Here is a 12,872-nt window from a genome sequence, read left to right as displayed (position 1 = left end):
GTGACAGTAGTGACCGTTCCAAGTTAGAACAGCACTGAAAAAAGTGGCTTGTGACCATTTTTCACAGTTACCTTTCCAGCATCCCCATGATCACGTGATCAAAATTCAGATGCTTGGCAGCTGGTTCATATTAATGACAGTTGCAGTGTCCAGAGGTCGTGTGATCCTCTTTTGCGATCTGACAAACAAAGTCAATGGGGAAGCCAGATTCACTTAACAACTGTACTACTAACTTAACAACTGCAGTGATTCACTGAACAACTGTGGCTAGAAATGTCATAAAATGGGGTAAAATTCACTTAAGAAATGTCTCACTTAACAACATAAATTTTGGGTGTAATTGTGGTCATAGGTTGAGTACTACCTGTACAAAAGAGGGAGAAGGTTAAATTGGTATGAAGGTAAAATAGTATCAATTCTATATTTAAATGAGGGGGGGCATAGCTTCCTAACTGTGGGGTCCTTGGTGCTCTCAGAGCTTGGTTGTTTTCTTGCAGACGTTTCATTACCAAGCTGGCTAACATCGTCAGTGCTAGAAGCACTATCTAACTCTGATGACGTTACCTAGTTTGGGTAACGAAATGTCTGCAAGAGAACAACCAAGCTCAGAGAGCATCTAGAATTGCACAGTTCAGCCATGAACTACAAATATTCTCCTCTATTGGTTGTTGCCTAATGATGCCAGTGTACATCCCTGCTTTGTTACTCAATCACTTACTCAGCAAGACGTAAATATGGGAAAGTTTGGTCAAGGGGTCCCCTCTTAGTCAAAATCACTCACAGGGCTCATGTGAAGCAATTCATAAAGACATTAGTGATGTTACAAAAGTTACAAAGAAGTGTAATGCAGGACACAGCTGGGACACAGTGGTTATCATTAGGCCATGTGCAAAAGCTACCAAGGCAGAGTCATCTCATCTCAAGGCCAAGATGGCTGTGGTTTAGTAAAGTCCCTTACAAGCATCCATATAAACATTAGAAATAAGGTGATGTGCTCACAGCAATCTTATCTGTAAGTAAGCAACCTATCATAGGGTCTGTGACAATTCGCCGTGGTCAGCTCGCCATGGTCAACTCACCACGGCCATCTTGCCACAAGACAACTCACTGTGGGACAAGAGTTAAGTGGTGGAATAGAATCATTCAACAAAGGATGCAAAAGAAGGGACAGAATGAAATGGAATGGTAAAAATTTTAAATATATTTTTTAATGATTTTAAAAAATTAAATAGAATTGTTAAATTGTCCTGCAGTAAGTTGTCCAGTGGCGAGGTGGTTGTGGTGAGTTGGCTGCACGGAGTTGGCCATGGCAAGTTGACCATGGTGAGTTGGCCACAACGAATTGGCTGTAGAAAGTTGTCCCATTCCGCTATTGTAGACCCATTAACTTAGCATGCACTCATATTTTCAAAATGGTATACAAAACATGTATTTGAGTCTGTTTTCCCCAACCCAACATATGGCAAGAAGGCACAATGTTAGGCAACAGAGTTGTGTAAAAGTCACAAAGTTAAGTCACTGAGAATAATGTTTGACATAGAGGGCAATGTTATAAATGCCATATTCAGGTTGTCCTCGGCTTACAGCCATTTGTTTAGCAACCATTCACAGTTACAACGATACTGAAAAAAGTAAGTTCAGTCCTTGCACTTACGACCATTGCACCATCCCTGCGGTCATGCAATCAAAATTTGAGAACTGGCCTGCATTTACGATGGTGATCACCATTTGTGACCTTCCCTGCCTCTTCCGACAAGCAAAGTCAATGGGACAAACTAGATTTGCTTAATGACTGCATGATTCACTTAACTCAGACATGTCAAACTCACGACGTCATGTGACGTTGCGTGATGTATTGGAGCTTTTTCCCCATTGCCAGCAATAGGGTGGGCGCGGTTTCCTGGTGACGTGTCCGGCCCATGGGCCAGCAGTTTAACACCCCTACACAAAACTGCAGTGATTTGCTTAGCAACCGTGGCAAAAAAACCTTATAAATTCGGGTGCCTCACTTAACAACCACTTTAAAAGGTAAAGGTTCCCCCGCACATGCGTGCTAGTCGTTTCCGACTCTAGGGGCCAGTGCTCTTCTCCGTTTCAAAGCCGAAGAGCCAGCGTTTGTCCGAGGACGTCTCCGTGGTCATGTGGCCGGCATGACTAGACGCCAAAGGCGCACGGAACGCTGTTATCTTCCCACTGTAGTGGTCCCTATTTTTCTACTTGCATTTTTTACATGCTTTCGAACTGCTAGGTTAGCAGAAGCTGGGACGAGTAACAGGCGCTCACTCCGTTACGGGGCACTCGGGATTTGACCCGCCAAACTGCCGACCTTCTGATCGACAAGCTCAGCATCCTAACCCACTGAGCCACCGCGTCCCTTGTAACAACCACTTTACTTAGCAATTAAAATTATGGTCCCAATTTTGGTTGCAAATCAAAGACTATCTGAACTCTTAGGACCATAGAAGTAGCAATATGTAAACCTGTCTTATCCTGCTTAGTTTTGTCACTGCAGGTTTATAGTGTCTGTATGGGAAGGGGAAGCAGAAGGGAATGAAGGAAAAATTCAAAGGCATCGAACATGCACTCTGTTTGTGCTCAGAAGTACACTTGAATGTTAGTTCCCCAAACTCGTAGTTGCTCATCTAATGCACCCAGATACTTACTTTCCACAGCTCAGACTACACCGGTGAGATGCATCCGACTACACACATCACCTCAGTTGAGGGTGGTGACCTAGCGCAGAATACACACAATGCCTCACAATGTGCCGGCATCACCCAAACCGTCCCCATCTCTACGTAGCTCCGTCTCAGCCCGATGTGCCTCTCCATTGCTTTCACCAGCCTCTTTCCTTTGCTGCTTTTTTTTCCTGCTTTCCCTCCGATGGTTTCTCCCTATGACATAATAACAGCATGCTAGCATCTCTCTCCTATACAGCAAAATACCCCTCGATATAAAACGCCATTTCGCAGGATCTTCTCTGGCTGGTGCCACCACCAACCCACTGCTGGGTGGGGGGGACAAAAGGAGAAACTGTCTCTCACCTCCCCCAGTGGGTGACACCTTTGGAAAACAGACTCTTTTGGTGGTGTGCTTTCAAGGTAAGCTGCTATGTCTCTGTCTCTCTGTCTCTCCCTGCCTCTCTCTCTCTCTCTGTCTCAATATTCTTCTTTCTGTGCTGCAAAAGAGGTAGAGGGAAGGCACTTGGGGAGGACAAGAGAGGGGTGAGGAATGGATCTGCTCTGTTTTATAGGAAATAATTTTATAACTGTTATCAGGATTTTTTTCCCCTCCTGCACCAAGGAATGGATCCAAAACTATCCAATTTCTAGAATGAATTTCTAGTTGCAAGCACTGCTTTTAGCCCCCCCCCCCCCCTTGCTTCAGGTGACGATCACCTCCAGGCTGCTTTTGCTAAAACACAGATGCAACAGCTCTGTCGGAATCAGTTTCTATTGATGGGAATCCTTTTGCTGTTCCTTCTGGTTGGTTTTACTTACAAGTCTGTGTCTTTCTGAATTTGTTTCGAATGGACTGAGTTTGTCCCGATATTTGAATGTAAACAGGATAAAAGAAGGCAGCCAAGGAAGATGTAAACTACATGCTAGCCAGATTTCTGCATTGCTTTTTTATTGATTGTTGCACCCTCTCGTTTTTTCTTTCTTTCTTTCTTTCTTTCTTTCTTTCTTTCTTTCTTTCTTTCTTTCTTTCTTTCTTTCTTTCTTTCTTTCTTTCTTTCTTTCTTTCTTTCTTTCTCTTCCTTCCCCCCCCTCTCTCAGGTCCCTTTGAGAAGCAAGAAAAATGTCTCTTATGTTAGGCACAGCAGCATGGTTTCAAGAGATAGATGGAAATTTAAACAATGCTGCGGGGGTTTTGGCCTTACCAAGAACAGCTGCTGGTTGGGAGCAGCTGTTGAATGAATGGGGAATTCAGCTGGAAACGCGAAGGAGGAAATACCCTAGGATTAGACTAAACCATGTTTGTGATGTTGCTAGTTGGTTGCCCCTTCTTTCTAGCATTTTGCACCGAAGCTAGAAGAGCCATGCTTTCGTAAGGTGGGGAATCACAGGCCTCCATTCCCGAAATATTTGCAGGCAGAGTTAAGGCTGTATTTTGGAAAGGGTTGCCAACAGCGGTCTTGATTTCTAAGATTCTGGCATCTGATTGTTTTGGTTTTTTTAATGATCCCAGAGATATCTGTTGGAATAGTGGATCAGATAACGGTGGGGGGGAAACCATCCTCAAATACACAGAGCCAAATTACAGAGGGAGGGGAGAAGCTGTTCCTAGATTTCCTTTATCTGGGGAGAACCAGCTGAGCTTCGGATCAGGACTCCACAATTCTATAGGAAGGAAATCCAAGTCTGGTGACTTACAACAGGAAGTGATATCTGGGAGCATGTCTGGATTCTAAAGACGGAAAGCTCTCTGTGGATTTGTGTCAGTTAAAGGTGAGGACCAAATTTCCAAGCTGATGGAAACAGGAATTGCAACTAGAAAATATGTGGAGTCCTCGGTGTTCTCTCTGCTTGATTTCTTGCTTGCAGACATTTCATTACCTGACTAGGCAACATCATCAGTGTGAAGGAATGTGGGTATTTGCTCCCTGTTATATACAGTACTTTGCCCTGCCAGTCTTGGTGGGTGTGCAGTTTTCGTCTTGGTAGACACATACAGATAAGTCATTTTTTTCCTTGAAAGTGCCTTGATTGGGCAATTTTTAACCTACTTGTTTGCCTGGTATTAATCCATGCTGAGAGATAATAAAAAAGCTAAGAAGGAAATAAAAAGGCCAGAACACATCCTCTCCAGCAGTCAAAACCCATACTGCATAAACAGGGAGCAAACCTCACACTCCCTAGCGCTGATAATGTTACCTAGTTGGGTAATGAAATATCTGCAGGCAAAAAGCTCAGAGAGCACCAAGGATTTCACAGTTTAATCCTGAGCTACAAATGTTCTCTTCTGTTGGAACTAGCAAATAAGAAGTAACTGATCAGCTGCTGGATTCTGTTTGTCCAGTTTTGAGGGCCTTGGATTCCCAGGCGGTGGCTTCAGAGCTTCTGTATTTTTAATGCTAGCAATTGATTATGAAGTTGCAGATAATAACTGATGCCAGACAATGTGTGTGTGTAAGAGAGAGAAAGGAAAGTATATGGGAAACTGGGGAAAAAGTGTTTCGGTAGAAGAAAGTGGAGAGTTCTGTTTGGAATGGAGAATTGCATCTCAGAAATTCCCAAAAATGGTGTTTGGGAAGCATATTTCTTTAAATCCTGGTTCAATGTCTTGATTTCTGCTGTGACACCAGTAGTATTTTTATTCTGAGATTGTTATGTTGTTATGATTGGGCTATCTGAAAATACATGGAAATAGTCACAAGTTGCTTGGAATGCTCCTTTATAAATTATGAGAAAGCAGAACATGAATTCAATATGAGAACCGTAATAATTCTGATAATGATGGTTATTGGACTGATGCTAAAAAAAATCATCAGTAAAAGGAATATAGAAAACTGAAACAGATTTTCTGAGCGCCCCTTAAAGAAGGATTATAAGGTCAGACATGGCTGTCAGTCTGTCTATTTAAGTCATCATATTATTTTCACACATAATTTTATATTGATTAAAATCCCCAGCTCCATTTTAGCATCTATAGTATTTGCTTCCTGATACTCCCCTTTCATCTGGTATTCAGCCATTTCAAAACCTACACCCCATCCATTCATAATCCTCCCCTACTTAGCTTTCCTTCCTTCCTTCCTTCCTTCCTTCCTTCCTTCCTTCCTTCCTCCCTTCCTTTTCCTAGTTCATCACCCAATGACCTCTCTACAAGCCAAGATTCTCTCATTCATCTACCCTCAAATATTCCATTTGTCCTTCAAATTACCCTGCTTTTCAGGAGATGGAACCAAATGTTCTTTATTTTGTTTAGTTTTTCTCAAGCAAAGTTCTAATTAAGCAAAGAAAGTGACTCAATTAGTTGTACGGAATACCTGGAGGAAGTGAATAAAGGCAACCAACGTAGACGTTCCAGTTAGCCTTGACTTCGTTGGTCAGGATACTTATGGCCACAGGAGCTCCCCAGAAGTGAATCAAAAGATGACAGAAAAGAAAATATTGCCCCAGTGATGCATTGAAGTCCATTAAATTTGGTTCCATGTCCTGAAAAACAGAAGCGATACTGTGTTGAATATTAGGAGAAAAACTGGAAATAATCTGTTTATCAATCCATCGCTCCTAATTACAGAATGTATAACTAGACCATTTGAGGGAATCTATCCATTTTGGCTGCCTACCGTAGAAAAGGGGGCTCCTATTTTTTACTGCTCCGGCACCAAGGTCACCAGAGATTTTATAGAATGAGGGTCTCCCTCTGTCCTTTCCCTAATCATCCTTGGTTATTCCTTAGGCCTCAAAGCTCCTTGTGAGGTGGAAAAATTAGAAGCAGTAACCAACATTTTATAAATGGTATCCATGGATACTGTTAGGATAGATTGCTTCCCACCCACCCAGGGCACTCAAGCAAAAGAACAGAGACCGTAGGTTGGGGGCTCTGAGCTACCACTTCATTACAATGTAGAAGCAAGAACTGTGGAATAAAAAAGGATTTCTCTGGATCCTGGATTTAGTCGAGGCTGGTGTACAGCTGCTGGAGTGTAGGTTAAGCTTGGCAAGCTTTAGAATGAGCGAGCCCCATGAAGCAAAAGAGACGGAATCACAAATAGCGCCTTGATCTTTCCCAACCTCGTGTCTCGCGGATGTGTGTCCCACTGGGACATCAGAGGGGGACAGGGATCAATCTAGAGATCCAGAACATGTAAAATAAAGAGGGACAGTGCATATCAGAAATCAATATGGTGGAATTATTTCCAAGAAGACATATTTAGAATAATGCAGTCAGGTTTACTGTTTCTTCCATCTTTGTTTCCTCGATACCATAGTAATTTTCCCATAAAGACCCCTAACAAAATGCTTTATTGCTTGGCACAATCATTGGCACTCTCCTTTACGTGGCTTTAGAGCTTACGGTCTCCTGAATGCAACTCAAAATAGCAACTGAAGAGGTAGAAACAGATGCCGCGTGGAGTAGATGTTTAAACATGGGAAGAGAATGACACAGGTTACATTCAACAACCATGTTTCACACAATTACTCAGTTAACCACTGTGTTCATATAACACTTTGAAATATAATCTAACCAGTTTGGGTTCTGTAGGGCACTTGGCCACATAAATCCTAATCAGGGTTAATACAAATCAAACATAGCATGTTTGAGAATGCATCTGCTAGGGTTTGACATGATCCAGTTTTATATATAAGTACAGAGTTCGGTTTGGGAAGTTTGGTGAGGGAGTGTCCCAAAAAAGTCAAGGTTTTAAAAGCATTTGTAAATCCCCAAGGTTTAAATTCATTTTTTTCCAGTTAGTCAAGACTAACTGGGTTAGTACATAGATAGCAAAACCAGCCAAGCTGTATTTACAAGCTGTATTTACACAGTAATCTAGGTTGCATCTTGCATCTCCTAATAAGAAAGAAAAATGGCAGAGGCTAAACTATATGTTCAGTTCAAAAATGTCTCCTTTCTTGTTTAACTGCTACCAATATTCAGAAGTGATGTACGCATCTAAAGTTTAACAATCTTCTTGCTGCTGTTTTTAGTTTCAGAGAAAAGGAGTAGCCAAGACTCTGGTTATACCTGAAGGACAACAAGGATGGATGGAAACCTAGAGAGGGACAGTTAGAGAATTACAGAGTTGGAAGGGACCTTGGAGGTCTTCTAATCCAATCCCCTGCTCAGGCAGGTAACCCTATAGCAAATGGTTACACAAACTCTTCTTAAAAACCTCCAGTGTTGGAGCACCCATAACTTCTGGAGGCAAGCCATTTCACTGATTAATTGCTCTGTCAGGAAATTTCTCCTTAGTTCTAGATTAGAAGCTCGACATAAAGTGACAACAATGGCTACTGGTCACGATGGCTTAATATTAACTTTGGGACCAAAGTATCACAGCTTGAACTAAGCTTTTCGGGGACATCAGCAGGAGGATAAGATTGTACTGATGTAATGGCATGTGAGAAAGACATTGGGAAAGGGGGCAAAGAATGCTACCTAAGAAAAGGTCAAATAAGAGAGGACTTAGCCCGCAGCTGCATAAGGGGTGGAGAAAGAGCTCAGAAGGAACCTCCCTAATTTCTCAACCTGGAAAGGAGACTGCAAAAGACTTGTACTTTCAGGCTTGCAAGATTATTGTCAGCCTCCCTGGGTAGATCAGACAGGAAACATGGCCAGATGAGCTAATTCTACTTTACAATAAGGCTACATTAACAGTGTTGTGTAGTGGGTTTCTTGCAAGTAGGAGGCGAGATGAGCGGGTTCAGACAGGAACATTGCTTTATTGTAGAACAGGAGCAGAACTTGTAACCAAGGCTTCTATGCAGCTACTTATATGGCTGGCCACTAGGCGGCGGCCAATAGGTTTGAAGGAACCTACACTATTCCCGCCCCAGAGCCAACCAATGATCGTCCTGGAGACTGCATGTCTGGGCAGCCAGCGACCATTACACAGACCCCCTGATTAAGCAATCTCAAGCAGCATTCAAAGACACAGTTCAAGTAAATAGTCCCAATACATTACAAACAGAATCTTGCAAGTCTGAAAGTACAACTCTCCCATCGTCTCCTTGCACATAGGAGGCTAGGGGAGGGTGACTTGTAAACCCTTTTCTCTGCCCATTTTGGAGCTGCAGGCTACGCCCTCTCTTATCTGACCTTTTGCTAGGCAGCATCTCTTCCCCCTATTTGCAACATATCTCCTCCTTGTGGGTTTCTGTTTGGATGGTGGACTTAAGCCTGATCCTGGAGCAGGATATGTCAAGGAGAGATCATGGAAGTTCTCTACAGGGGTTCCAACACACTTGATAGCCCCCAAAATGCCAAGTCAAGCTTCTCTCTCTATTTCTAATTCCGAGGCAGGGAGGGAGAGCTAGAAAACTACTATATGGATTTTAAGGTTTGCATACATTTACATCCTAGACCTAGCAGGTTTGCAATGTGCTCTAGTATCTGGGCCATATTAGAAAGAGGAATCAACTGATCAGAAAGTAGGCTAGAGTCAGAGGAAGGGGTCCCAGTTTTTTTAGGATTTCTAAATATTTTGCTGATTCATGTCTCACCATTTGGGATTCTGCTGAGGTAGAATTCAGAGCAAAGACTTTACATAGCTGGGATTTCTTTTCCTTTTAGGCTGAAGTTTAAGTGATAGGTTTATGCTACAACAATAGCATTTAAGTTCTCATATGCTGTATCTTCACCCTGGGCTGTTTTATATTCAATTTCTTCTTTGTAATTGTAAGGTATCCCTTTTATAGCGTCTTTGCTACAAAGATCTGATCTTCTTAGCATCTCTGGTTCAAAATATGTAATTTAATAGTACTGAGACTTTTTATTTTTACCATGAAGTATATAAGCAAATTGATGCTTATTTCTCATCATAGCTGTTCTTTAGTTAGTTCGGAGCTAGTCAAAACACTGTTATAACCTAATCTAACTTACTATGAGAACAAGCAAGGTAATTAAAACTTAAATTTCTGCAGATGTGACATATTTTCCCCCTAGAAATGTAATTATCATAGCTCCAGGTCCATAAGAGCTTGATGTAAAAACAAAATGATTAGACGCAAAGATTTCACAGTATACTTCCCTGAAAGGCAGTCTTAGGTCCTCTCATCCTACTTGAAAAAAGTAAAAGTCTTTATGTGAATAATCTCAGTTTACTATAATTGCAAAAATGGATTGATGTGGAAATTCCCACTTTTCCCAATGTATTTCGTTATTGCTTGTAAGAAAATGGCAAAATAGAAGAAAACAACGAAATGCAAAGATAATTATAATGCAAATACATAGAAAAACTAGCGATAGTGTTTTTATAAAAAGTTTTTAAAAACCAGGAAAAAAGATAAGAAACAAAGTAGACTTATATAATACAGGTAGTCCCCAATTTAAGAATAGATTCCAGTCCCAAGGACGGTCCAATTTGTATGTAAGCCAGAACAGTATTATTGTATAGTACTGTATAAGTAGTACTGTGTAATGAACTTGAACCATTGTGTATTTAACTTGAATCATTGTGCATTTAACTTGAATGTTGCTACAATAGGCTCCATTCTTAACCAGGGATGGTCTTTAAACCAGGGCATTCTTAACCAAGATACTTGCTGTACATCATTATAGCAATTAACAGTTACAATGCTGTATTATAGAATTGTAACTGGAAATTTCAACTCTTGTAAATATAATTGGAAAATATTATTATGCTCCCTAACATTAGGCTAATCTTCTTTAGATAAGTAGACATCTATGTAGTAATTCTGCATAATCTGTGATGAAAAAAAATATTATGTGCATGTCAGTCAGAGACATAGCCTTTCCATATTATTTTAGGTTTCTTAGCTAACGGCCATTTTTCCCTTAAGCCTAAATGAAATTAGCTGGGTGATACTATGAAAACACTGGATTGTTACTGGATTGGCAATATCTTTTTCTGCTAAGTGCAAGGTGTTTCCTTTAGCCCTTCCCCCCTGGTGCCCTATAGCAGAGGTCTCCAACCCCCTGTCTGTGGACCGGCACCAGTCCGTGGCATGCCAGAAACTCGGCCACGCAAACAAGCAAAGCCCTGTCTGCGGGATGCAGGCAGCACACAAAACCACACCCATTCCGGTCCATGGAAAAACCTCTTTTCCACGGAACCGGTCCCTGGTACCCAAAAGGTTGGGGCCCGTTGCCCTATAGTATCTTCCTTGTATCAACTAGCCATTCTAAAATGATATAAATCCTATCCTAACTGGTGTTAGTTGCTAGTGATGGTTGGATGATTATATAGTATAGAAGGTGTTATACATTGCAAGTAAGGTAACCTTTGTCTCTCAACTCTTGCGTATTGACATCAGAAATTTAAGTCATCCTTGGCTGTTCCAGGGTTAAACTAGTATTTCATCCTTATTCTAACAAGGGAATATCAAGATGTGTAAAAACTGGTGGGCTTTGTCACCCTTTACCTTGGAGAGAAGGCAGAGACAAGATAGCTGTCAATGTGGACAGCAACCTTCAAAGTAATGTAGTTTTGAGCAGTGCTTTTTTTGTTAAAAAAATGGTGCTGGAACTCACATACATCATACAACCCGCCTTGCCTATCGTACAAGGTTCCATCCAAAAAAGGTGCCGGAACTCCGTTCTGGGCGTTCTATGACAAAAAGAGCCCTGGTTTTGAGATACATTTTGTTTTAAAAACAGATAGAAAACCTTCAGCCAACCAGCAAGGAAAAGCCCTAAGTCTTGGCAGTGATAGCTCAAATTTACCCTCATAAACCCAGTTAATGTTAGTATGGCTGAAATTTTATTCCCACGCCAAGAAAATCAGAAGATAATTTTGTGCATAGACCTGCTTCTTCACTGCATTTATGATTTCAACTGTTGTTTCTCGGATGCTTGTATCTTAATTTTTATAGTGCTTGTTATTATTCTTATTTTAATTCTGTTCACTGAGATAGGTGGCTATATACACAAGATGGATAAATGGATAGAGAAGATAGATAGATAGATAGATAGATAGATAGATAGATAGATAGATAGATAGATAGATAGATGACAGACAGACAGGCAGGCAGGCAGGCAGTCAGACAGACAGACAGACAGACAGACAGACAGACAGACAGACAGACAGATAGATAGATGCAGGGCTTATTTTGTCAAAGAACCCTCAGAACAGAGTTCCGGCACCTTTTTTGGATGGAACCTTGTAGGGTAGGCAAGGCGGGTTGTATGACATGTGTGAGTTCTGGCACTTTTTTCTTTTACAAAAAAAGCACTGGATAGATGACAGACAGACAGACAGACAGACAGACAGACAGACAGACAGACAGATAGATAGATGGATAGATGGATAGATGGATAGATGGATAGATAGATAAAGCCATTTCTGGACTGAATCACTTGAAACTGCAAAGGGAAAATGTCAACAAACAAATCTTTTCCTATTCATAAAAAATAAATCTCATCATTAAACTGAATACTATAGAGCCCTTTTTTCACCATCTGGTTTTTGGTGCGTATGAGTTTTATTTTAAATTAATTTTATTTTACTTTTGGATATAGTGATGTCTTCAACCAGTGAGCTCCCAGTCAGAGCTGAAATAATCCAGTCTATAGTTAATTTCCCTCTCTAAGCCAAACCGGACTGAATGATATGAACTGTGTGAGGTTTTCCTTCAGTGGGGGATATTAAACAAAAGGTTGGAAAATTGCAAGGCTGATTTAATCCTGAGCTTTATTTCAGGACATATGTGAAAAGAAGATAATCCTGATGCAAAGTCACCAGTCCATCAGTGCTGACCAATTGTAGAGTATTGGCAATTTGAAAAGGAAAACACAGGATAGATACTTCTGCTGATTCATTTTAAGCATCAGCTTCTCTGCTGATTTTCACATAGCAATAGCGCTTAGACTTATATACTACATTACAGCCCTCTCTAAGCAGTTTGCCCCCAACAATCTGGGTCCTCATTCCACTGACCTCAGAAGGATGGAAGGCTGAATCGGCCTTGAGAATCAAACTCCTGACTGTGGGCAGAGTTGGTCTGCAATACTGCATTCTATCCACTGCGCCATCCCGGCTCTGTAGAAAGGAAAATACACCACATTGTATTTTCCTTTCTACAGCCACATAAATATAATGGAGAGTGTTGGGAAAAATTCCAAATAGGAAAATATGAAATCAAATTCCCCTCAACAAATATAAGTTAGATATCACAACTTCCTCTCCATTATTACTCCAAAATTGGTTACAACTGTTGGTCAGAATAGTCAGTGGGGACCCA

The sequence above is a fragment of the Vipera berus genome (assembly GCF_964194415.1).
Source record: "Vipera berus genome assembly, chromosome: W".
In the NCBI taxonomy this organism is placed as follows: Eukaryota; Metazoa; Chordata; class Lepidosauria; order Squamata; family Viperidae; genus Vipera; species Vipera berus.
Note: the sequence above shows the minus strand (reverse complement) of the source record.